The following is a 24,544-nucleotide window of genomic DNA, read 5'->3' on the forward strand; positions in this document are numbered from 1 at the left end:
CGGTATGGCATATCTTTTTGTTCTGGGGTTTTAGAGCACCTAGCTGTCCTGGTCCCTAAGGCCATACACATGAACTCTGTGGGTGCTCTGGGGCTCCAGTACCCATGAAAGAAAAAATAGGGAGTGCTTAGCACTCACTAGCCACAGAGGTTCCAGCCCACAGGGCTCGTCATCAATCATCTGTTCGGTGGGACCCTGGGGCTGGTGGGAGCGCCTCAGGGGAGGGGGCAGAGAGGAGCTAATGGTGGGTGGAGGGGGGTGAAGTGAAGAGGGGGATGAGGCTGAGTGAGTGAAGGGCATTGGGGGAGGGGTTTGAGCCCCCCCCCACGGGAAAACCAAAAATCAGGGTCTGTGCTTAGAATGCCAAAATGCTATGACAAATCCCCATTTTATGGATGGGTGATTGAAGCGCAGAAAAACTAAGCCCTAGCTCCTTAAAAGGTATTTTGGCACCTAAATCCCACTGAAAGCAAATATCTTTGAGGACCTGGTCCTAAGTGACTTTCTCAAATCAAGGCCACACAGGAAACCTGAGGCAGAGCAGAAAATTGAGCCTGGATATCTTAGGTCCCAGCATAGTGACCCTAACCACTAAACCATGTTTCTTTTATTAGCGTTTGAAGATAATGCTATAGCAGCAACACAAAACAAGGTGTGCGCTAGTTGGCTATTGTTGCCCACTTTTGTATTTTCAGCATTGTGCTTTCAGCCACCTCAAACATATTATTGTTAAGATGAGCATTAAAAAGTGCTTGTAGTTAGATGTGCTCCTTTAAACCAACTACTACCCACCCGATAGTTTACTAATATTAGGGTATCACTTATTCATTTTAAATTACTTTGAAAAATAAACCAACCAAAAAATAAACCATGTGAATCAGCAGGATAGGTGGTGGTCTCTGGACAACAGCAGCCTAGCCAAGCTCAAGGTTGTTTTTTAGTCTTCATTTCCCTATCTCACCAGTAGTATTGTGAGGATAAATACACTTACATACTATGGGGGGGGGGCGGGGATAGCAAGTGGGACAGGGGGATGGGAGAAATTATAACATTCTTTACTATTTATTTGCCATATTTCTCCCATAAAAATACAATTCTTTGTAGAAAGATGAAGAGAAATTACGCAATATTATGTTATTATGAATATATTTGTAATATTTTTATCCCAACTCTCATGTTCCCTGGACTATCTTAGATCTATGTTCCCTCCATCTATCATCCAGAAGCCTGGCTGAAATTTCAGCAGCAGTTTATTGTCCAGCAGGCACTTTCTTTGAAAATCAAAGACACAGGTTTTGTTGTTGCTTTAACTGAAAACAGAAAAATGTTAAACATTTGGTTTTCAGTCACCAGGTTTTTTTTTTTAAAGAAGTTATTCACAGGATATTGTTTTGGGGAAAAAGAAAAACATCAAAATATCTGGTGTATTATACAGAATAAAGAAAAAAAGAATTTGCCTGATCGTACTGGTAATATTAGCAATTGACCCCTGATTCTTTAGCTTCAGTATGGGAAAATAATGACTGGGGGCGGGGGGGGGGGGGCAGAAGACACCACAGGAATACATCCAGACCTTTGACCAAATGACAATCAAGTACAGAACTATTTATAGATTCAAAACAACTTAGATGCATACTTCATGTCCTTGACACCTAACAGTTCTGTCAACTTTACTGAAATCATAAGGGCTCAGTTCTGCTGGGCCATTTTTAGCCTTAGATGTCATGAGTTCCAAAAGTTATGAGGTTAGAGAGGAAAATGCTTGGTATATACACAAGGCTGGTATAAAGCAGTAGGTTAGAGTCTAGCATAAAGTGGGTAGATATATGATGCTTAAAATGAAATATCACTAGGGATGGAGGATCATTCATACTGAATAAATGTATTAAATGAATTTGTCCCCTTTGTGTGTGTTTGAATGTATTCACTCTTTTTTAAAATCTACAAAGGAGGCAGTGTGACCTAGCATCTAGAACAGTAGACTGGGACATAGGAGTCCTATGTTCCATTTTTCACTTGGCCACTGGGTCTGCTTGGGCTAGTCACCTCACTGCTGTGTTCTTTAATTTCCCCATCTATAAAATGAGGACAATGATAATGACCTTCTTTGTGAAAGCACTTTGAGATCTATCAGTTTCTTCAGTGAATTATTCTTGGATGACAGATCATTCATAAACTGTAATCAAGAGTATCTGATATTCAAATTTCAGCTTAGGTAAGTCACGTGGCATTTTTTGTACCTTCTGATCTATGTATCTTACCAAACAATGTGAAATCCAAATTTTAAATTTGAGTATAAAAATCAAAATTAACCATTCAAACTGTATACCGTTGTTAAGTGTGGAATTTGAAGCTTGATTTTGGTGAATATTCAAGCATTTGAGTTCTAAACTTGCTTTTTACAAATCTTTGCACTAATGAAGTATGTTCCATATACTATTCAAGACAGTGTTCGAGTGTTTGCCTAGGCTGGCCACATTCACATTTGGGGTCATTCTTCAACTTCAACAGCTTCATATTGTCACCAATCTTTGCCACCCAAGCTGTCACATGATTTAGAGTTCAGTGTTTTCATTTGAGATCAGTGCTGGGAGGGAGTTGTTCTGAAAGTACCAAGTTCTCTGAGATACCTGACTCCTCCTGAAGGTTGAAACAACAGACTGGACTTCTACATACACTGCTTCCGTCGATGTGCATGGGCTGAAATTGTGGAAAAACAGCATCACTTGCCCCATAACCTCAGCCGTGCTGAACACAACACCATCAACAGCCTCAGGAATAACTCTGACATCATAATCAAAAAGGCGGACAAAGGAGGTGCTGTCATAATTATGAATAAGTTGGAATATGAACAAGAGGCTTCTAGGCAGCTCTCTAATTCCACATTCTACAGGCCATTATCCTCTGATCCCACTGAGGATTACCAAAAGAAACTACACCATCTGCTCAAGAAACTCCCTGAAAAAGCACAGGAACAGGTCTGTGCAGCCACGTGCCTAGAACCCTGACCAGGGGTATTCTATTTGCTACCCAAGATCCATAAACCTGGAAATCCTGGACGCCCCATCATCTCAGGCATTGGCACCCTAACAGCAGGATTGTCTAGCTATGTGGACTCTCTCCTCAGGCCGTACACTCTTCGAGACTCTATCTTCGAGACACCACTGACTTCCTGAGGAAACTATAATCCATCTGTGATCTTCCTGAAAATACCATCCTGGCCACTATGGATGTAGAAGCCCTCTACACCAACATTCCACACAAAGATGGACTGTAAGCTATCAGGAACAGTATCCCCGATAATGTCATGGCAAACCTGGTGGCTGACTTTTGTGACTTTGTCCTCACCCATAGCTATTTCACATTTGGGGACAATATATACCTTCAAGTCAGCGGCACTTCTATGGGTCCCTGCATGGCCCCACAGTATGCGACATTTTTATGGCTGACTTAGAACAACGCTTCCTTAGCTCTCGTCCCCTAATGCCCCTACTCTACTTGCGCTACATAGATGACATCTTCATCATCTGGACCCATGGAAAAGAAGCCCTTGAGGAATTCCACCATGATTTCAACAATTTCCATCCCACCATCAACCTCAGCCTAGACCAATCCACACAAGCAGTCCATTTCCTGGACACTTCTGTGCTAATAAGCGATGGTCACATAAACACCACCCTATACCAGAAACCTACTGATGGCTATACTTACCTACATGCCTCCAGCTTCCATCCAGGACACACCACATGATCCATTGTCCACAGCCAAGCTCTAAGATATAACTGCATTTGCTCCAACCCCTCAGACAGAGACAAACACCTACAAGATCTCTATCAAGCATTCTTACAACTACAATATGCACCTGCTGAAGTGAAGAAACAGATTGACAGAGCCAGAAGAGTACCCAGAAGTCACCTACTACAGGACAGGCCCAACAAAGAAAATAACAGAACGCCAGTAGCTGTCACCTTCAGCCCCCAACTAAAACCTCTCCAGCGCATCATCAAAGATTTAAAACCTATCCTGAAAAATGATCCCTCACTCTCACAGATCTTGGGAGACAGACCAGTCCTTGCTTACAGACAAACCCCCAACCTGAAGAAAATACTCTCCAGCAACCACATGCCACACAACAGAACCACTAACCCAGGAACCTATCCTTGCAACAAAGCCTGATGCCAACTCTATCCACATATTTATTCAAGTGACACCATCATTGGACCTAATCACATTAGCCACTCCATCAGGGGCTCATTCACCTGCACATCTACCAATGTGATATATGCCATCATTTGCCAGCAATGCCCCTCTGCCATGTACATTGACCAAACTGGACAGGCTCTACGCAAAAGAATAAATGGACACAAATCTGACATCAGGAATCATAACATTCCAAAACTGGTAGGAGAACACTTCAACCTCTCTGGCCACTCAGTAAAAGATTTAAGGGTGGCAATTTTTCAACAGAAAAGCTTCAAAAACAGACTCCAACGAGAAACTGCTGAACTTGAATTAATATAAACTAGATACCATTAACTTGGGTTTGAATAGAGACTGGGAGTGGCTGGGTCATTACACATATTGAATCTATTTCCCTAAGTTAAGTATCCTCACACCTTCTTGTCAACTAAATGTCTAAATGGGCCATCTTGATTATCAGTACAAAAGTTTTTTTTTTTCCTCCTGCTGATAATAGCTCATCTTAATTAATTAGCCTCTTACAGTTTGTATGGCAACTTCCACCTTCTCTGTACATATACATTATGTACATATACATATACATTATATCTTACTACATGTTCCATTCTATGCATCTGATGAAGTGGTCTGTAGCCCACGAAAGTTTATACTCTAATAAATTTGTTAGTCTCTAAGGTGCCACAAGTACTCCTGTTCTTTTGGCATTTTTGTGGTTTTGTTACTCTGTATCTTTCCACGGTGGTATTTTGTAATACGAGATTTTCAGAAGCAAAACCCTTTCTGGATTTCAGCCTCTTGGGTGGTGGAATGTGTCCAGCTATTTGGTGTCTTGAATTATGCACCTGTTTTGTCTCTTCTTTGTCTCCTGCTTCCTTGATGGTAGTGCAATCCCTGAAAAGCAGTATAGTGACAGTGTGAGTCGGTTTCAAAGTCCCTGTGATGATCCTACAGGATTAAGTTCAGTATTAAATTGTGTGTGCCTGGCTTGCACATGACCATACTGGGGCACAGTACACTGCAGCTAATAGCTCAGGAGAAGACTGATTGCTCAGGACATTTTGGGGTCAAGCTCACCATCTTCTTTGGCCAGTTTCTGGAGTACAGAATTCCTGGAGTTCACTTTCTTTTACCTTCTTGATGTGATCTTTGAATGTCAAAATTTAGTCCAACATGAACCCAAGAAATGCCAGATTATACCATCATGTGGTCAATGAATATAATTGAAGATGGCTTTGAAACATGCAAAATTTTAGGGGTTGTATTGCTCTATTGGCTGCTTTTGGCCCTGTGACTCATTGTACACTTAAATGGAAATTGGCAACAATTTTGAAAAAATACCAAGATACTCCAGGTCCTCTCTTCCCTGCTTGAGAATCAACATTTCTTTGTCACGACGGATGGTCAGAGAAGTAGATAGCTTAACTCAGTAGAATGGATTGCCCCAAAGTTCAGTATTATCATACTTGCTGTTTAAGGTTTATACAAATGACTGATCAGAAGTCCCTGGTGTGAAAATTCACATATGAAAATGATCTTTGCATTGCCATGTAGTCATAGAATCATAGAATATCAGAGTTGGAAGGGACCTCTGGAGGTCATCTAGTCCAATCCCCTGCCCAGAGCAGGACCAATCCCCAACTAAATCATCCCAGCCAGGGCTTTGTCAAGCCTGACCTTAAAAACTTCTAAGGAAGGGGATTCCATCACCTCCCTAGGTAACACATTCCAGTATTTCACCACCCTTCTAGTGAAAAAGTTTTTCCTAATATCCAACCTAAACCTCCCCCACTGCAACTTGAGACCATTACTCCTTGTCCTGTCATCTGCTATCACTGAGAATAGTCTAGATCCATCCTCTTTGGATCCACCTTTCAGGTAGTTAAAAACAGCTATCAAATCCCCCCTCATTCTTCTCTTCTGTAGACTAAACAATCCCAGTTCCCTCAGCCTCTCTTCATAATTCATGCGTTCCAGACCGCTAATCATTTTTGTTGCCCTTCGCTGGACTCTCTCCAATTTTTCCACATCCTTCTTGTAGTGTGGGGCCCAAAACTGGACACAGTACTCCAGATGAGGCCTCACCAATGTCGAATGGAGGGGAACAATCACGTCCCTCAATCTGCTGGCAATGCCCCTACTTATACATCCCAAAATGCCATTGGACTTCTTGGCAACAAGGGCACACTGTTGACTCATATCCAGCTTCTCGTCCACTGTCACCCCTAGGTCCTTTTCTGCAGAACTGCTGCCTAGCCATTTGGTCCCTAGTCTGTAGTGGTTCATTGGATTCTTCCTTGTTGAACCTCATCAGATTTCTTTTGGCCCAGTCCTCCAATTTGTCTAGGTCCCTCTGTATCCTATCCCTACCCTCCAGCATATCTACCACTCCTCCCAGTTTAGTGTCATCCGCAAACTTGCTGAGGGTGCAATCCACACCATCCTCCAGATCATTAATGAAGATATTGAACAAAACCGGCCCCAGGACCGACCCTTGGGGCACTCCGCTAGATACTGGCTGCCAACTAGACATGACATGTGGTGGATCAAAGTTTGTCTGCAAACCAGGCGCAAGAAATATTACTGTCATCTTCCATCCATTACTCAGTGCGAGAAGTGAGTGTGCTGGAGATTAAAGAAGATATGGAGCTGGATCCAGAGGAGAACAGTACTGTCTTCATGGGGATCCTCATCAAAGGGCTGGCCAAACTGAAAAAAATCCCGGAGACCGTGAAGGCTATCAAGGATCATCTGGAACAGGAGCTCAAGCAGATTGTCAAGAGGTCCACAACACAAGTGGCGGACAGTGGCTACCAGAAAGGAGAGCGCCTTTCCTAGGAAAACCAGCCCAGGTTACTTCTGGAACTGCTTGAACTTCTCTTTGACAAATTCGATGCTGTAGTGGCTGCTCACTCTGTGGTGCTGGGACATCTTCAGCAGACCGTGGCCTTTCCATCCAGGCTGTATGATGGTGATGTCAAATGGTATGACATGGCGGATGTGTGGGTGAAGATCCAGGATGTCTTGCAGATGTTGCTGACAGAATACTTGGATATGAAGAACACTCGGACCGCTTCAGAACCATCAGCCCAGCTTAATTATGCCAGCTCTGGGAGAGAATTTGCTGCTTTCTTTGCAAAGAAGAAACCTCAAAGGCCTAAAAACCTTCTGTTCAAGTTTGAGTCGTCCTCCCATGCTGTTAGAATGAGTTCCTATTTGCTTGAGCAGAGAAGGGAGCTCTACAGCAAGAGTGGAGAACTTCAAGAGCTGAAGAAACAGTGATGGCGGCAGCAGCAGCAAATGGTATCTCAGACTGACAAGTGAGTTTTATCTGATAATGTCGGAATGAAAAGTTACAGTGACAGAGTGGTGTGAAGCTGGATGGAGCCCTGCTTTCAGTTAGGGTTAAAGCCATCTAGGAGGTCCTGATGATAATTTAATTGAAGGTCAGAAAGATTTGAGAATGCTGAGTGCATTCTAATTGGTTCCCTGAGTGTTCTTGGAGAATGCTGTTACTAGGGTTGGCATTCAGCAACCATGAGTAAGACAAGTGTGTGCCTCCCCCCTGAAATACTGTGAAGCTAAGAAAAAACTCCAGATATCATGGGGTGGTACAGTCCTTCAGTACTATGAACAGCTGGTGTAGTGTGGGGTGACGTTAGACCAAACCACTCTAGGTAATCATAAAAGCAGCACTAAAACTGTGGTTCTCCAACTAGTGCATTCTGTTGGTCACCTTAAGAGAAAAATTCTTCTTTCACAGACAACAACTTTCTCAATACCCCAATTCCCTACCATGTAGTGCTCAAATGCTGGGGCCTGCTGGGGAAAGCTTCACTGGCCTCTAAGAACCAATGCACTTCAAGGGTACTGATCTATAGTAAAGAATATAATGTGCATATCTGTAACGTGATACTGATCATTCTACTTACCATGAGTCCAAAGTAGAATGAGGTTGCTTTTGACTGACATATTTGATTTTATTAGGTACATGTTACTTTATCAAAGATTTGAAGTATTTGAAACAATAAACTTTAACTTTCAATTTACATGTACCATACTGCTACATATAAAAGATGATAGCTAAGGTAGGTGAAATAAATAATCAAATGTGAATCTGAGAAACAATGCATGAATAGCTTAAAAGCACTGAGCAGTCTATACCCTTTCATAGTGTAATGCTTGTTGGCTATGGACAGTCCTTGTTGATGACTTTTGCTGGCATAGTAAATTACTTCATGTGCTGAGGTGAATCCCAAACTTTGAGCATTACAGAGGAACTATATATACCATTCCTATCCCAGCTTTGTTTCACCATTTTTGAAAATCACGGGAACAGCTACACATGTACAGCTATTCAGTGGGCACCTAACAAGGCATGAACTAAATGAGACATGGCAGTCTGCTTACCACCTTAGAAATTGCATGACTTCCCTAATGGAGTTTACTACAGTCTAGACAAATTAGAATTCTACAGCATGGGGGGGGGGGGGGGAAGAGGAACTTTTGACATTGCAAGCCAAATTGTTTTTGCTGAAAAAAAATACCTTACAGCCTCTATGAAACACTGCTAAACATATATGTCTGTGATAAAATTAATTCCTTTTTGGGGGCTAGTAAAATATTTCTTTGGGGGAGGGAATCAAGTCAGACATTATCAGATGAAAGAAACAAAAGTAGGTTATAGTTCCCATGGGATGAGGAAAGTTACTAATTAAATGCCAAAAGTTACCCTTAATGCAACATTAAGGGGTATGTAGTTAAATATATAAAAGCAAGGAAATGAAAAAAATTAAGGTACTCATACTAACATTAACTTACCTTTCTTGGATATCTAACAATAAAAACACTTTTGATTACTAGTTAGAACCTGAAAATGTATACCTAAAGGTGATAATTACACCTGTTTTACAATGGCAAAAATGCTGTTGACCAGTGTAGCTACTTCTAACTTACATCAGATAAAGTGAGACCAAAGTCAGGCCCAGTCTTTTTAATACTCAAACATGCAAGTGTTGCCTGAACCTTTTCCTCACTGTGGTAATAAATGTGCAAACATTTTTACTGTGTATTTTCATATAAAAAGATTTTAATGAAAACAGTTTATCTTTAGCACACAACCATCCACTTTTATGTGAACCAGAATGTACCATTTTAAAAGGGCATAACCACATTTTTTAACAAAGAGCCTATTTGGTTACTAATTATGCACATTAAATAAGCAGCCGTGAAATTAGTAAACAATGAGGAATACTCTGTGTAAGCCCTGGGGACCTTTGTGTGAGCTGGCACCTGGTCTACCAGTGTCACAAACCCAAGTGAAGTACAATCCAGCATCTTTTTTCAAGAATTAAACGTTTCTAACTCATTTTCTGTCCAATACAAGGGATTCTATTGGGAGCACAGATAGCTGATTTTTTATTTTGACAGCAACTCTGTACAAAATGATGCATAGTCTTCATATTTTCCTTACACGTGGCACAGGTTGCAAAATACCAGTGACAACCTCATAAAACTTATTATTCCAAATACAGTTATCTTACGAGAAACTCTCTCTTGCCCCCTTCTACTTAAGATCTTTATGATATATTTTATGGATATGGACATTAAGAATGAAGAATAACTGAGAGGCAAACTCTTTGCATGGCACAATCGAGTATGGAATATTTTATAATGAAATCCTAATAAAGAAAGTGTCTAGAATGCACGTTCTCCTCCTTGCAATTACCAGGGTGCTAACTGCATAGTAGTTGCTTCTTTAAAGAAGTTGTTTTTGACAGCTACAAATAGAGACATACATTCATAATTACTTTTAATGTATATACCTAGGGCTAAATGGTGGTATTGAACCATAAATTTGTATAACCGACCCTGCTTGGGCCATCAGCAGAATTTGGATTCAGGATATTTTTTTGGATTAGAAGCGTGAGCATCTACTGCTTCCCATAAACAACTATGCCTCCTAACTAGAAACAGTGGCATCACTTGAGCTAAAGGACCACTTACCCTAACTGGAAGGGATAGAACCCTTCAGCTATGGACCTAAGCATCTTAGCTCAGATTTATGTAGACTAGCCACTCTAGTGGGACAAAGACCTAAACTCTGCCAGAGTTTGTTCCATCTACATTTGTAGTGGTGTAGAGTGCATTATCACACTAGGAGTTTATGGGAGGCAATTTGCTTCGTGAAGGTCTAGTCAGACAAATCTGCCTAGATTATCTTGATACTTCGATCAGCCCTTAAGTGTCCAGGGACGTGCACCTGCTGACCCATTTGTTAAGGGAGAGCTGCATATGCTCACATTCCTGGTTTGTGGCTGGTTGGTGCAGAAGGTGAAGCATACAGTAATTAATGGCTTTCACAAGGATTGTAAGAACTACAACTGGGGCTAATCTCTGAACAGAAGCTGAAGTGGAGAGATAACTTGTAACTTCCTCATCTTTGTGCCCCCAAGAAAGGGCTGACCACACTATAATCCTTAACTTTATTTCGCAAAATAAGGTGGCCTGAAAATACCTTATCATTGGAAAACATGTTGACAATATCAACTCCAGAGGAAGGAAGATGGTGCTAAAATGTGGAAGGGTGCCAACATGTGGGTCTATCTTATACCATGGCCATCATCATGGTATCTGGGCATCCAAGGACATTTTGAAAAGGAATTCTGTTCCTCAACAAGCACACGACTTATCAAGCCTTACCTCTTTTCCCCATCTAATACAAGATTGACCTTTCCTATGTTAGAAGGGGGAAATGTCAAAATCTCAGATTCTTGCAGGACAGGAAAATCATTTCTCATCTCTCGTGGTAAGTAAACTCAAACTCTAGTTTCAAGCAAAATAAGCCTGTATTATCTCCTTGCCTCTAGATTATTTGAATGTCTGGGCATTGTATTGAATACAGTGGACATCCTGTAAGGGCTAGATATAAAATTATACTATTACTCAGTATTTCTTTCCTGAAGTATGCTTGATTCATATATCCTTTTTATGAATCACTGAAATGCCTTCTTTCCTTCCACACTAGGCCATCACATTTGCTCAAGTCTGACACAAAGACGTTCACTGACCTCTATAATTACCACTACATCACAGAACAGTCAGGGTCATTAGGATGAGGATCCAAGTTGCTTTTCCACAGACACCAGCATGTCCAAGAGACCCATTAGTCATGATGAGGCCGCTCACATGCAGTTTTAAATCGCTACAGTTCCATTTGCTCAAGGAAATTAAAAAGAAAAGGTGGTGATTATAGTGTTGTCAGTGTGGGTTCCTACAAAGCTCTTAGATCAATATTGATCTAAAAGCCACAGGGAAGACAATTGGGGTGGCAGAACTGCCTGAATCTCTGAGGTGGAGAAAAGGTATGCAGCGGAGGAAGGATAGTCACAGCAGCGAAAAGTTTAATATAATATCACATTTAATATACCGTTGGTTTAGTCTGTGCACACATAGGCATCTCATGGTTTTAATACTAATTAATTGTTTTGGGTTTTTTTGGCCTATGTGTCAGCTGAACGGACAAGTTACTAATTACTGTACATGGTCATAATATTTTTTTTAAAACTAGTGAACGTAAATGTAAGAGCAAAGTGACAGTATATCAAGGGACTAGAGAAAACTGGAATGTTTCTTAAAAGACAGATGGTAGCATTTAGCTAACCATATTGGGCCAATTGTATGGGTCAAAAGCTCAGCAACATGTGCTGTAGATAAGAAACTTTATTTTTACTATACAGGTGACAAAAAAAGATCAAAAACTTACTATTAACATATTCTGCTTAGCTTTGTGACCTAACCATGCTCTTTAAGTGAACATGTTTCTTTTTTAATTATAGGGGTTAATGACTTTTCAATTTAAGGGTATTCTTTTTATGGCTATGCACAGAGGGTCTGATTTTCTAAAGGTAAGGTATGCATTTGTGTACCTATTTTTTTTTAATACCATACACAATTCCCCCAAGTGAGTGTGAGTATTGGGCACTTAATAATGCAAGAAGACAGAAGTCACCTAATTGGACATTAGATCTTGTAATCATAGTAACTCTATGCTTCAAACCTGCTGGGTCTTGAAAATTGGCCCATGAATGTAACTGGTGAGATATAGTAAGATAGTTTGGTGAATTTCTTTTGTATAATGCAGACTCCTAAAGCAGAGCTCTAGGAGGCTCTTCTATCCATATGGAAGATCTGGATGGCTATTTGTTACACTCAGAACCCACAGATATCCTCTTAACTCTCTCATTTCCCCTTGATTAATATCACTCATCCTAGCTACATTACAGTGTTGCAGAAGTGGATTCAGAGTTTGAATTCTTTCTCGAGAATTCAAAACATGTAAATCCAATGTATGGTTTATTACAATGATCTGACATCTTTCTTTTGTTAGAAGTTTCGTTTCTGACATATATTCACTATTTATAAGACAAAGGGTCAAATCCAAACACATATCCGAGGTAAGAGGCACTTTAAATTGCCTTTGACAACATTTTGTCTTCATGGTATTTGCTTTACTACATGGTATGATGGATATACAATAAAGTATCTAAATGTTGAGAGTTTAATTGCATAGAGGTTCAATATATATAATCAACTTCATATGGGCAACTAAACATTAAAGTGACAAAAGATTCCTAGATTAACTGCAGACTTTGTGTTATGATGGTGATTTATTTCTGTTGGTGGTACATAGTATGGAGAAAAATCAAGTTGTTGCCAAACAACAACGTTGGGTTAAGTTTAAAGATTAAAGTATCTAGGTAAAGATCACTAAGAAATTATACAGAAAGCTCTAGGGCAGTATAGCACCTCTGCTCTGAAACAATGTTGGAAGGTTGCTTTGGGAAACCATTTTAGTTTTAGAGGCTATTAAACTATGTTGCTATATAATTAATTTCTAAAAAATGTAATCCAGTAGAACAACAGGATTAAACACTAACTGCTGGTTTTATTATAAGATTATTGTTTTCTGAAATGGAAATTAGAAACTGTGTGTTTAAGGAATTCATCTACCCATGCTGCTGATTTCTTTATATAAAAATCACAATCTTTTGATCTGTGTAACATTCATACTTATGTACAGATACTAAAGTATAGAATCACAGATGATTAACAACTGCCTTATTGCTGAACTATCCAAAGCATGGCATTTAGTCATAAAATCCAAAAGATCAGCACTGTGGTGAACAACTGCCTTATTGCTGAACTATCCAAAGCATGGCATTTAGTCATAAAATCCAAAAGATCAGCACTGTGGTGAAGATTCAGTAAGGCACCTAGGGTACGTCTTCATGGCAGCTGGTGAGTGCAATTACAGCACGTGTAGGCATACCTGACCGAGCTTTGACTGAGATAGCTCATCAGAAGGAGCAGCATGGGCTAGCTGCCTGAATATCTACCCAGGCTCCCAAAGGGGTTTGTACTTGGGCAGCTACCAGGTTGCAGGAGCTTCACTGCTATTTTTAGTGAGCTAGTTTTATCAAAGCTAGCTTAGGTGTGGCTACATGTGCTGCAATCACACCTCCCAATTGCAGTGTAGACATACCATTAGGAAATGTTTAAGTATGTGAGTAGTCCCATTGAAGTGCAGTAGAACTGTATGTGTGCTTAAAGCTAAGCACATGTGTCAAGGTTCCTTCCCCACTAGGAACTCTAGGGTACAGATGTGGGGACCTGCATGAAAACCTCCTAAACTTACTTTTACAAGCTCAGGTTAAAACTTCCCCAAGGGACAAACTACTTTACCTTTTGCCCTTGGACTTTTGCTTCCACCACCCAACGTCTAACCGGGATTATTTTATTAGGAAAGAGCCTGTTTGGAAACGTCTTTCTCCCAAAAATCCTCACCAAAACCTTGCACCCCCCCTTCCTGGGGAAGGTTTGATAAAAACCCTCACCAATTTGCATAGGTGACCACAGACCCAAACTCTTGGATCTTAAGAACAATGAAAAAAACATTCAGTTTCTTAAAAGAAGAATTGTAATAGAAGAAAAAGTAAAAAAGAATCACCTCTGTAAAATCAGGATGGTAAATACCTTACAGGGTAATTAGATTCAAAACATAGAGAATCCCTCTAGGCAAAACCTTAAGTTACAAAAAGACACAAAAACAGGAATATCCATTCCATTCAGCACAGCTTATTTTCTCAGCCATTTAAAGAAATCATAATATAATGCATATCTAGCTAGATTACTTACTAAATTCTAAGACTCCATTCCTGTTCTGTCCCTGGCAAAAGCATCACACAGACAGACCCAGACCCTTTGTTTTTCCCCCAGTTCAGCTTTGAAAGTATCTTGTCTCCTCATTGGTCATTGTGGTCAGGTGCCAGCGAGGTTATCCTAGCTTCTTAACCCTTTACAGGTGAAAGGGTTTTTCCTCTAGCCAAGAGGGATTTTAAAAGTGTTTACCATTCCCTTTATATTTATGACAACATGCTTAAGTACTTTGCTAAATCAGATCCTGTATCCTTAAGAAACAGAAGTGTCAGATCCTTATATGATTGTTATTTTGTCAGTGAGGCTGAGTCAATTAAATGTTTTCATGTTGTAATTTCTAGCTAGTTGCTAGAATAGTATCAATCCCTGTAACAATCATGCAGACCTTTCTATCACACCTGCATATCAAATGGAACCCAAGGCCAAATGCTCAGAATGAGACCAATACTTTGAATATACTTGTGTAAGAATAATTATGCAGAAATTGCACAATTACTTTGTTTGACCATTATTACACCATACAATGCCCAGGAAAGGGAGATATTTTCCCCATTTTAAACAATGGAGCTGCATATATTAAATGAACTGTCCAAGTTCACAGTGGAGGAGACAGGAATAGAAGTCTATCCTGGTTCTGACCACTAAACCACACAAAATCTAACACAGTATAACTACATTAATCCTGTGTGAGAAGTGTAATCTGTTTATACTTCAAAAATGTAAGATCTTTTAAGAGTGATCAGGGCATCTTTGCCTTAATTCCTGCCCTTTTAAAGAGCTTTTTCCAAAGTTGTGAATTTGTACTATCTAAACTTCACGACTGTTTTCTTGATAAATTTTATGGGTGCTTATTCTCTGGTATCTGCCCAGCATTGAATTTCAATGTTCACCTCTAGAACTTGGATGAACCATTAGCAGGGAATAAATTTATTTAACAAATTTAGGTCCCCCTGCTCCCCCCCGGTTCAAAATTATCAACAAAACAATTTTAAAAAACCTGTTTGTTGTTCAATATTGTTTGAACATTTTATGATGGGTTCAATCTTAATAGAAAATTTGTCTCATTAATTACCTCCCCTACTGTCTGCAGGCACACAGCCTCCTTCATGACATCCCTATGGTAACCATAGCAATTGCTTATATGGAAAAGTTCTTAATCCTCAATAAAATCTATTTCAGTCATTAAATGTTGTTTAATATAAAATTCCTGTCTGGAGCTCTGATCCTGCAAACATACTCATGAGTAATCTCATGGCTACTAGTGTATATTTACTCACAGGAACAGGAGTTAAGCTCTGGAATAAAAGGGTAGTTACATTCTGGAATAGGCTTCCAAAGGAGGTTGTGGAATCCCCATCACTGGAGGTTTTAAAAAAACAGGTTAGGTAAATGTCTGTCAGCAGTAGTCTAGGTTTACGTAGTCCTGAAACAGAACAGGGACCTGGACTTGTAGACTTCTCAAGATCCCTTCAAACCCTACATTTCTATGAGGTTGCAGGTTAAGGGGTTTTGTAAATTTAAATTCTATATACATTAAAACCAGTTTAAACCATTTTTCTTGTGTTATGGTTTGGAACTCAGCCAGTGAATGGGCAAGGGTTGAAGAGAAAACATGGGATGGAAACAGCCGGGGCAGGAATGGGAAAATAATTCCAGAATTGTGGACTCAAGTTAAATATCTCCTCCATCACTTGCTTGTGTGTTTACAAGACTCATATGTTTGTGTCTACTTAGATTGTAAGCTCTGCAGGCTAGAGAAATATCTAATTACAGACCTGTAAAGTGTCTCATGCACTTTGCGACACTGTTATTACCCAGTATCCTCTTTCTTTTCTCTGCTTTTCTCTCCGAGTTTAATATCTTCAAGATCAAAATGGCTACTATCATATGCTACTATGACCAATCTGTGCTCAAGAGCATTGCCTTTTGAATTTTGCTGGTTCGTGAGCTGTGACTATTACTGAATAGCAGGCGTCAAGTAAAAGTACAAGCCTGCACCCAGTGGAATAATGTATAGGATGATAACATCAAGATCCTCCTGCTCTGAAGTGATACAGTGAGAATTTAATACAAATTATCTTAATGGTGCTAAGAAATCAAACAAATCAAGATGATGTCACTAACTTGTAGGCCTCTTGACAAGCACTCTTTAACCTTTGTTAGACATCTTATGTTTGCTGTGCATCAGCTTTAAAGATCTGGATAAATGAATTAATTCACCTTTATCCCCTTGAGGAACACTATTGATTTTTATAAAAATGAATTAAACATTCACTATCAATTAAGTTCTGTGCTTGCTTTTTTTTTTTTTTAAGAGATCCATCTCCTTGCTGAATGATAAGTTTACCTAACAGCAAATGCAATAGAGTATTGTACTGTCCACTTATTGGCATATATATTGGATAAATAAAATCCTATTACATTCCTGTTTATACTATATTGGGATTATACATTATGTTTAGCCCAGTTAAATTACATCACTTAGTTTTACTGTTTTAACATTTTTTACGTTTACTGTTTTAACATTTATAAAATTGGTTATTAGATCTAGGAGATCTTGGAAAAACAAACAAAATATCTCTCAGGCTAGGTGTAGTTTGTATTTTATTATTGCTTCTCCAAGCATATGAGCTTTACTTTCTCCTTAGTGTTTGTGCTGACAAATTATTTCCTATGGATGTTCTGTTACCAAAGTGACTAATTCCTGGTGTCCAGATACTCCTCTTCTTGCTGACATTTTTACCAGAGAATCTTGTTTAAACACTTTTTTCTTTCCTCCTACTCCTTCTCTGATTATACTTCTGCCATCTATTATATTTGATCTGTCCAGTTCTTGTCCTGTTTGACGAAATAGTGATTAGAAGTCTGGATGCAAGATAGAAAAATAAAATCCTTTGAAAGATGAGAGATTAACTTCACACCCAGGGCAGGACAGAGAGCCAATCTTCCCAGAGATGGAAACAAACAGGTGAGACCTACTCCAGAAAAGTTCCACCCATGCGACTCCCCTAGCAGGATATCCAACAACACACAAAACCAATGACACAAATTTGGAATCATTACATGATCAGAGTAATTTCCCATTGGTTGATTATACACTGAAGCGCTATTGGCTTTTACAAATAAATACATTAATTGCTATCACATATAGCACACGCACATGCTGACTTGATCTTGATAATCATTCTCACTCATTTTCTTTCTTTCATCACTGAAGCATTCTAAAGAGTCTGGACCTGATACTCCACTCGTGTTACACTGGTTTTGTGTTGGTCTAGTTCTGTTGATTTAAAACAAGTTAGACCTGTGAAACTGAGTGGAGGATCACATCCTCATTGTACATGAGCTTCTGTGTTGGGAGGTTTGGATATATAACTCAAAGAACTAGGCCTCTGGAAGATTTGTGATTGATTCTAGTCCTCCATAAGAATATGATTTAAGGATCTTTGTGTAAGGGGACTGTTGCCCCCTTACTAACATTCAGTGGGGGTGTTTTGGTTGGCTAGCTCCCAGTACTAAAAGGGGAAGGGTCTATGGGAAATCAGGACCCTGAGACTGATAGTCCCCAGGAACAGTGGGGAGAGACCAATGCTCCAGGTCAGCCTGAATGACAGGGTGGGCAGGCTAATCAGAGAGTCAGGAGGCCAGGGAGGTCCCGTCCTCCATGTGAGCTGGATTTGCCTGAGTCAGAGTGGGACCGAGCTAAGGAGAAAGCAGGGGCCCAAGCTAAGCTGGGGAGCAGAGCTGGGCCAGATCCAGAGGGACCAGAAAAGCAGCCCAGAGAGAGCAGACTCTATGCTGGAAGCAGAGTTGCAGCCCCAATGCCAGAGGCACAGCCCAGAGAGAGCAGACTTGCTCTGGGAGCAGAGCTGCAGCAACCAGAGCCAGAGGGGCCAGAAAAGCAGCCCATGAAGCAGGTCAGAGCTGGGAGCAGAGTCACAGAAGCAACCTTCAGACAGACCTGTCCTGGGAGCAGAGCTGCAGCAACCAGAGGCAGAGGGGCCAGAGAAGCAGCCCAGGGAGCTGGAGGCAGAGCAGCAGCAGCACTGAGACAGAGTGGTGGAGCTGGGGCTGGAGCAGTCTAGAGCTGGGTGTGGTGAGAGTGAGGGGGACCCTGGGCAGCAGGCCCAGCACAGGGAGACGCCTCAGCCAAGAGGCTCTGCAGGCCAGGCTTGGATCATAACCCGACAGGGCGGGGGCGACACTGGGAAGAAGGGTCCTACCATTTAGAGCCTGAGAGCGTGTGGCCACCACCAGAGCAAGTGTCCAACCCACAGTATCCCTACAGCACAGCCAGGGCCTGAGACTTACAAGGAACAGACTGTGAACTGCCCGGACATTCCAGAGACACTGTTTGTGATCTTCCCTGCCACAGAGCGGGTTGATGTGTTTCCTTTAACCTTTCCCATTTTTCCTTATTGTTTTTAAAATTAATTTTTGATTAAATAACTTGCATTTGCTTTAAATTGTATGTAATGGTCAGTGGGTCAGAGAAGTGCCCAGTGCAGAGAGAGTACCCCGGAGTGGGGACGCCCTAGCCCCTGACCTAGGTGACCACAGCAGGGCTGGGGGTCGAGCCCCCCAGGAATCCTGGGCCCAGCCTTGTTGGGGTTACGAGGACTCTGCCAGACAGGAGAGTGGAAGGGGAGTCCTCAAGTGCAGGGAGGCCACTGGGTAAAGGAAGTGGGAGCGAGGACTCAGATCCTTTCGCTAGCCCACTTCACCAGGGTAGTACAGAAGCCAGGAAAGTTCCCCACAATAGCAGGACTATTCCCCCACTTACATAATTGGTGTCACAAACAGGATCCTATCCACAGGGTCCACCTCATTGATTTACTGTTTGAGTTCTAGTAGCACTGTCCGAGCCTGGTCGAGCACCCTACCATAGCTGGAATTAAAGAACTACAAATCCAGTTTGCTAAATTTCAGAGCAGATTGTCAGACCAAGTGGTGTCATTACAACAAGCTAGAACAGAACAGAGAGACGTCTTATCACTGGCTAAGGCAGTAATAGACCAACAGGCAGCAGAAGCTAAGAAACCCCCTACTATTTATGTTCCGCAGGAGCGGAAGGTCACGGAGTTTGATGGCTTCCCGGCTAGACCAGGAGACATTACAATAGAGGAGTGGGTCAAGTCAGTGACGGTGGCTCTGCGTGTGCTAAGAGTACCTGAAGAAGATCATGTGGACTTCATAGAGGAGCACCTCAAGGGCCAGGCCAAGGCCACAGTAAAGTTCATGGCAATGGGAGACAAGAAAGATGTGGAAGAGGTGTTTGAACTCCTCCTGGAAGTGTATGGAGATAAGGTACCTATTGGAACCCGACTAAAGGAGCTCTTTGAGCGAAAGCAGGAGCCCAGTGAAACTATCTGGGCATATGCATATGACCTCCAGGAGAGAATGAGCAAAGTGGAGCGGCGAGACCCTCAATGAGTTCCAGACCCAGATATGGTTCTGAAAGAGCAGTTAGTGCTGGGGCTCCAGGATGATTCCCTTCGCCGCTAAATGAAAAGAAAGTTTAAGGAAGAGCCCAGTAAGAAGTTTCATGAACTCATGCAGGTTGCCATTATGTGGTCAGAAGAAGAGGAAGTTCCTGTGACAGAGACAGCCAAGCCTAACCCCCGTACACGAAGTGTGGGCCTAATGAATACAGATGCTGGGGAAAAGGCCCTGCCCCAAACATAGTTAACACTGGAAAGTTTAAGTGAGGCTGTCCAAAAACTGGCGGTCCAACAGGAGGAGATGATAAAAGTCATGACTGAGTTAATGAAAGAAAAAAATCCCATTAGTATGTCAAAGTATCCAAGGGCACCGGGGTCCCAAAGAGCCCCACTAAAGGATGAGCTGGGAAGGTACATCTGTTACACTTCTGAAAAACCAGGGCATACTAGCCAGGAATGTCCACTGAGAAGGAGAACAGAGTCCCAGACACTGAAAACTAATGGGGCACCAGGAGTGAGTGGTCCATCTACAGTAGAAGGGCAAGCAGTGGCTCAGAAGTCAGCACCATTACCACCATTATTATTTCAAAAATATTTGAAAGACAAGGAACTGACCGTGCACAGCACACGGTTTGTACATCTAACAGCAGTTAATGGACTGGCAATCCCAGTGGTGGGATACCTCGAAGCAGACAGACTACATGGGCCAGACACTGCCAGGGAAATGCATCTTCATCCTGAAAGACAAAGACTCTCAAGGGAGCCATAGAGTCCCAGGGGTTCTATGGATGAACATCATTAGTGAGCTGAAGGAGCTACCATTGCCAGAAGAAGGAACTAGGAGGATGAACCATCATGGGCACTCTAAGAAGAATGCTGTGCTGAATAGAGTACTGGCTCGGGCACAGAGACAAAACCATTCATTGGGCCCTGCGGGGCAGATTGGAAATGTTAAAGTGGGCAGAAAACAGAAGACTGTTATTCCTCCTCAGAGAGGAAAGATCCTTGACAAACACTGTAGTGTATCAGAAAATACCAAGAGATATTGAGCTATTGTAGAGCCTACATCTGGGGTAAACCTACCTAATGGACTTCAGTCAGCCAATGTACTGACTAGTGCCATCAAAGGAAGAGTACCAGTGCATCTTCTAAACTCACACATGAAGGCTATGGAGTTGCAGCCTGAGAAGGTGATCCCTCAGGTGAAGGTAACATTTGGGGAGAGGGAAGAACAAGTTACCTCTCCCCAGGAAAGATGTGATGGGAGACTGCCAGTTCCAGTTAAAGTGGCATGCCAAGGGCTGATTCCTGCACAGGTGGCTAACTTAAGGGTGTTGCCAGAGAAGCATCAAGAAGCCTTTTCAAAGGATGAGGTGACCAATTTCGATGACTGGGTCAAAGGTGTCCATGACAGGCCAAAGACAGCCAGTGATGTTGCCTCTGTACAACTAAAGACACAGCCCAAAGTAGGAAAAGGACTTATGATCGCAAGTCCAGTGGGGCTCTCATCAGACCTGGTGACAGTGTATCAGTTCGTAGCCATAGACGCCAGAGACGTAATAAAATACAGGACAAATGGGAGCCAAATCCCCACACTGTGGTCACCTACAACAATCCCGAACTGCCAGTGTACGCTATCCAGCCTGAACAAGGAGGTCCTGAGAGAGTAGTACATAGGGACCAGCTAAAGCATTGGACTTTTAGTCTTACCAGGGCTCGTAGGAGGCATAGAGCAGCATTTCCCGAGGAGACTAAAACCAATGGGGTAAACTTAAACCCTAATGGGAATGTCCAGGCCCCTCAAACTCACCCAGTTTTACCTGAGAACAGGGAAATAGAAAATATGAGTAACGAACCACCAGTTTTAAGAAGGTCCCAGAGGGCTAATAAGGGTGTACTTCCTCTTAGACTTAAAGATGATTATGTTACTGGTTCTGTGTAGTGTTTTAATGAATATTGTTATGTATAGTATGAAGAAGTAGATGTGAAATGTTAAATATGTTGTTACTATGGGGCCCGGATGTACTGGTGTGAATATTGTGGCTGTGGCAGAATTTTAGCAAGGGGGAATGTAAGGGGACTGTTGCCCCCTTACTAACATTCAGTGGGGGTGTTTTGGTTGGCTATAGCCAGAAAGTGAACATTTATTAACTTGCAGTCATTCTTGAGTCAGATACAGACTAGAATTTTACTATTTACGAGCAGCCCAGGACAACAACAAAAACATTCCAGACACATGATATTTAGTTACTTACTGCTTGTCAGGCAAGCTGCTGAATTGCACTTAAAAATGTTGGGTACATTGATCAGTGTATCCATCCTGAAGCTGAACATGAAAATTGGCCTCCTGCCTCCCTTTCCTTGAAAATTTCACTAAATGGTAGCAGAAATGAATTATGAGGTCTGCCTAGACTGCTGCTTTGCTAAATTCCTCTTCAGGCTCTGCTCAACCAATACTTCACTTCTGGGAAGGTGCATCCCCACATCTACTTCTAAGGGTGAAGGTTGGCCCTTGCAATAAACTCCCTGTCCTCTGAAAGTCTATGAAGATCATTAACTTCTCCTCCTCTTGACTCCTTTTCTCCTCCATTATCTTCCACCTTTAAGTAGGCAAGAGAAAGCAGCTTGCTTACTGAAAAGGTTCAAAATTTCCCTGCCTGTTTCCCCATTCAGAAGTGGAAAAATGTTCTTTGTATGCCAATGTAATAATAGGCTGCCTTAATCTGAACCACCTCTGTCATAAATAATAAAGGGAAGGGTAAACCCCTTTGAAATCCCTCCTGGCCAGGGGAAAGCTCCTCTCACCTGTAAAGGGTTAAGAAGCTAAAGGTAACCTCGCTGGCACCTGACCAAAATGACCAATGAGGAGACAAGATACTTTCAAAAGCTGGGAGGAGGGAGAGAAACAAAGGGTCTGTGTCTGTCTGTATGCTGGTTTCTGCCAGGGATAGACCAGGAATGGAGCCTTAGAACTTTTAGTAAGTAATCTAGCTAGGTATGTGTTAGATTATGATTTCTTTAAATGGCTGAGAAAAGAACTGTGCTGAATAGAATAACTATTTCTGTCTATGTATCTTTTTTGTAACTTAAGGTTTTGCCTAGAGGGGTTCTCTATGTTTTTGAATCTAATTACCCTGTAAGATATCTACCATCCTGATTTTACAGGGGGGATTTCTTTATTTCTATTTACTTCTATTTTTTATTAAAAGTCTTCTTGTAAAACACTGAATGCTTTTTCATTGTTCTCAGATCCAAGGGTTTGGGTCTGTGGTCACCTATGCAAATTGGTGAGGCTTTTTATCCAACATTTCCCAGGAAAGGGGGGGGGTGCAAGTGTTGGGAGGATTGTTCATTGTTCTTAAGATCCAAGGGTCTGGGTCTGTAGTCACCTAGGCAAATTGGTGAGGCTTTTTACCAAACCTTGTCCAGGAAGTGGGGTGCAAGGTTTTGGGAAGTATTTTGGGGGGAAGGACGCATCCAAACAGCTCTTCCCCAGTAACCAGTATTAGTTTGGTGGTGGTAGCGGCCAGTCCAAGGATAATGGGTGTAATATTTTGTACCTTGGGGAAGTTTTGACCTAAGCTGGTAAAGATAAGCTTAGGATGTTTTTCATGCAGGTCCCCACATCTGTACCCTAGAGTTCAGAGTGGGGGAGGGACCTTGACAACCTCATACCTAATTAGGTGCCCCAGATTGAACCATTGCAATGAGTGAGTGAACCCATTGCTGTGGTGCAGACCTGGGGGGAACAATCTTAAACTCCAACCACTGATGTAAGGGCTATTACTTGACTCAGTAGGAATGTTTTTAAAAAGCCTTCATTTGGGAAGGGGTGTAGTTTGCACAGAAATAGAAATCCACATCCTGCTCCTTGAATTTACAATGCTTTCCCCTCTGCACTTGGGACTTTGTGTGTGTGGGAGACGTTTCTGAAGCACCTGTATTTGAGCAAGTCCCAGATATACTGTCTTCAGCTACAGCAGGACAGCTCAAGAGATAAAGGGACCATGAAGGAGTAAGAGACCCCACAGGAACTATTTCTCCCAAAATATCTCCCAAGGCTTACGGAATCGGAACTATTGGCCTTTTTGAACAGGTCAAACTGCACACTCCCCTTCTACCCACACACACTGAAGAATAGAGAAATTCCGCAAGTTCAACTGAACAGTTTCCATTGTTCTGTATGGGTTATTTCCATAGAGGAGACTGGGACACTTCATCTTCACTCAGCTTAGTCATTTTGATAGAAACAATAAAATTCTGTGAGTATTTTCTAGCAAACTCATGCAAGTTCTCTTCATGGTACAGGGAAGAATGTCTATATTGTTTTAAGAGTTAACTCTACCATGATTTAGTAGAAATTAGATAATCTAAGGTAGTTTGTATTCTTAAATTCAAGACAGACAGGATTTAGGACATTTGGTTGCTAGAAAAGTATTTTTGGCAATATTCAGTCATTTATATTCAACAGTCTGTACTAGAAAACCCTTGATATCATTTTCTCTTACACAAAAGCCACACTAGAGCACTGAACTGGGACTTGTGATCTACTCCTGACTTGGCCATTGTCTTGCTGGGTGACCTTGAGTAAGTTACTTCCCTTCCTGTATCTCAGTTCCCCCATCTGTAAAATGGGAATAATAATATTTTCCTACTTGTAACATGCTTTGAGATCTACTGATTAGAAG

This window comes from Lepidochelys olivacea (assembly GCF_965140295.1).
Source record: "Lepidochelys olivacea isolate rLepOli2 genome assembly, chromosome: 1".
Classification (NCBI taxonomy): domain Eukaryota; kingdom Metazoa; phylum Chordata; order Testudines; family Cheloniidae; genus Lepidochelys; species Lepidochelys olivacea.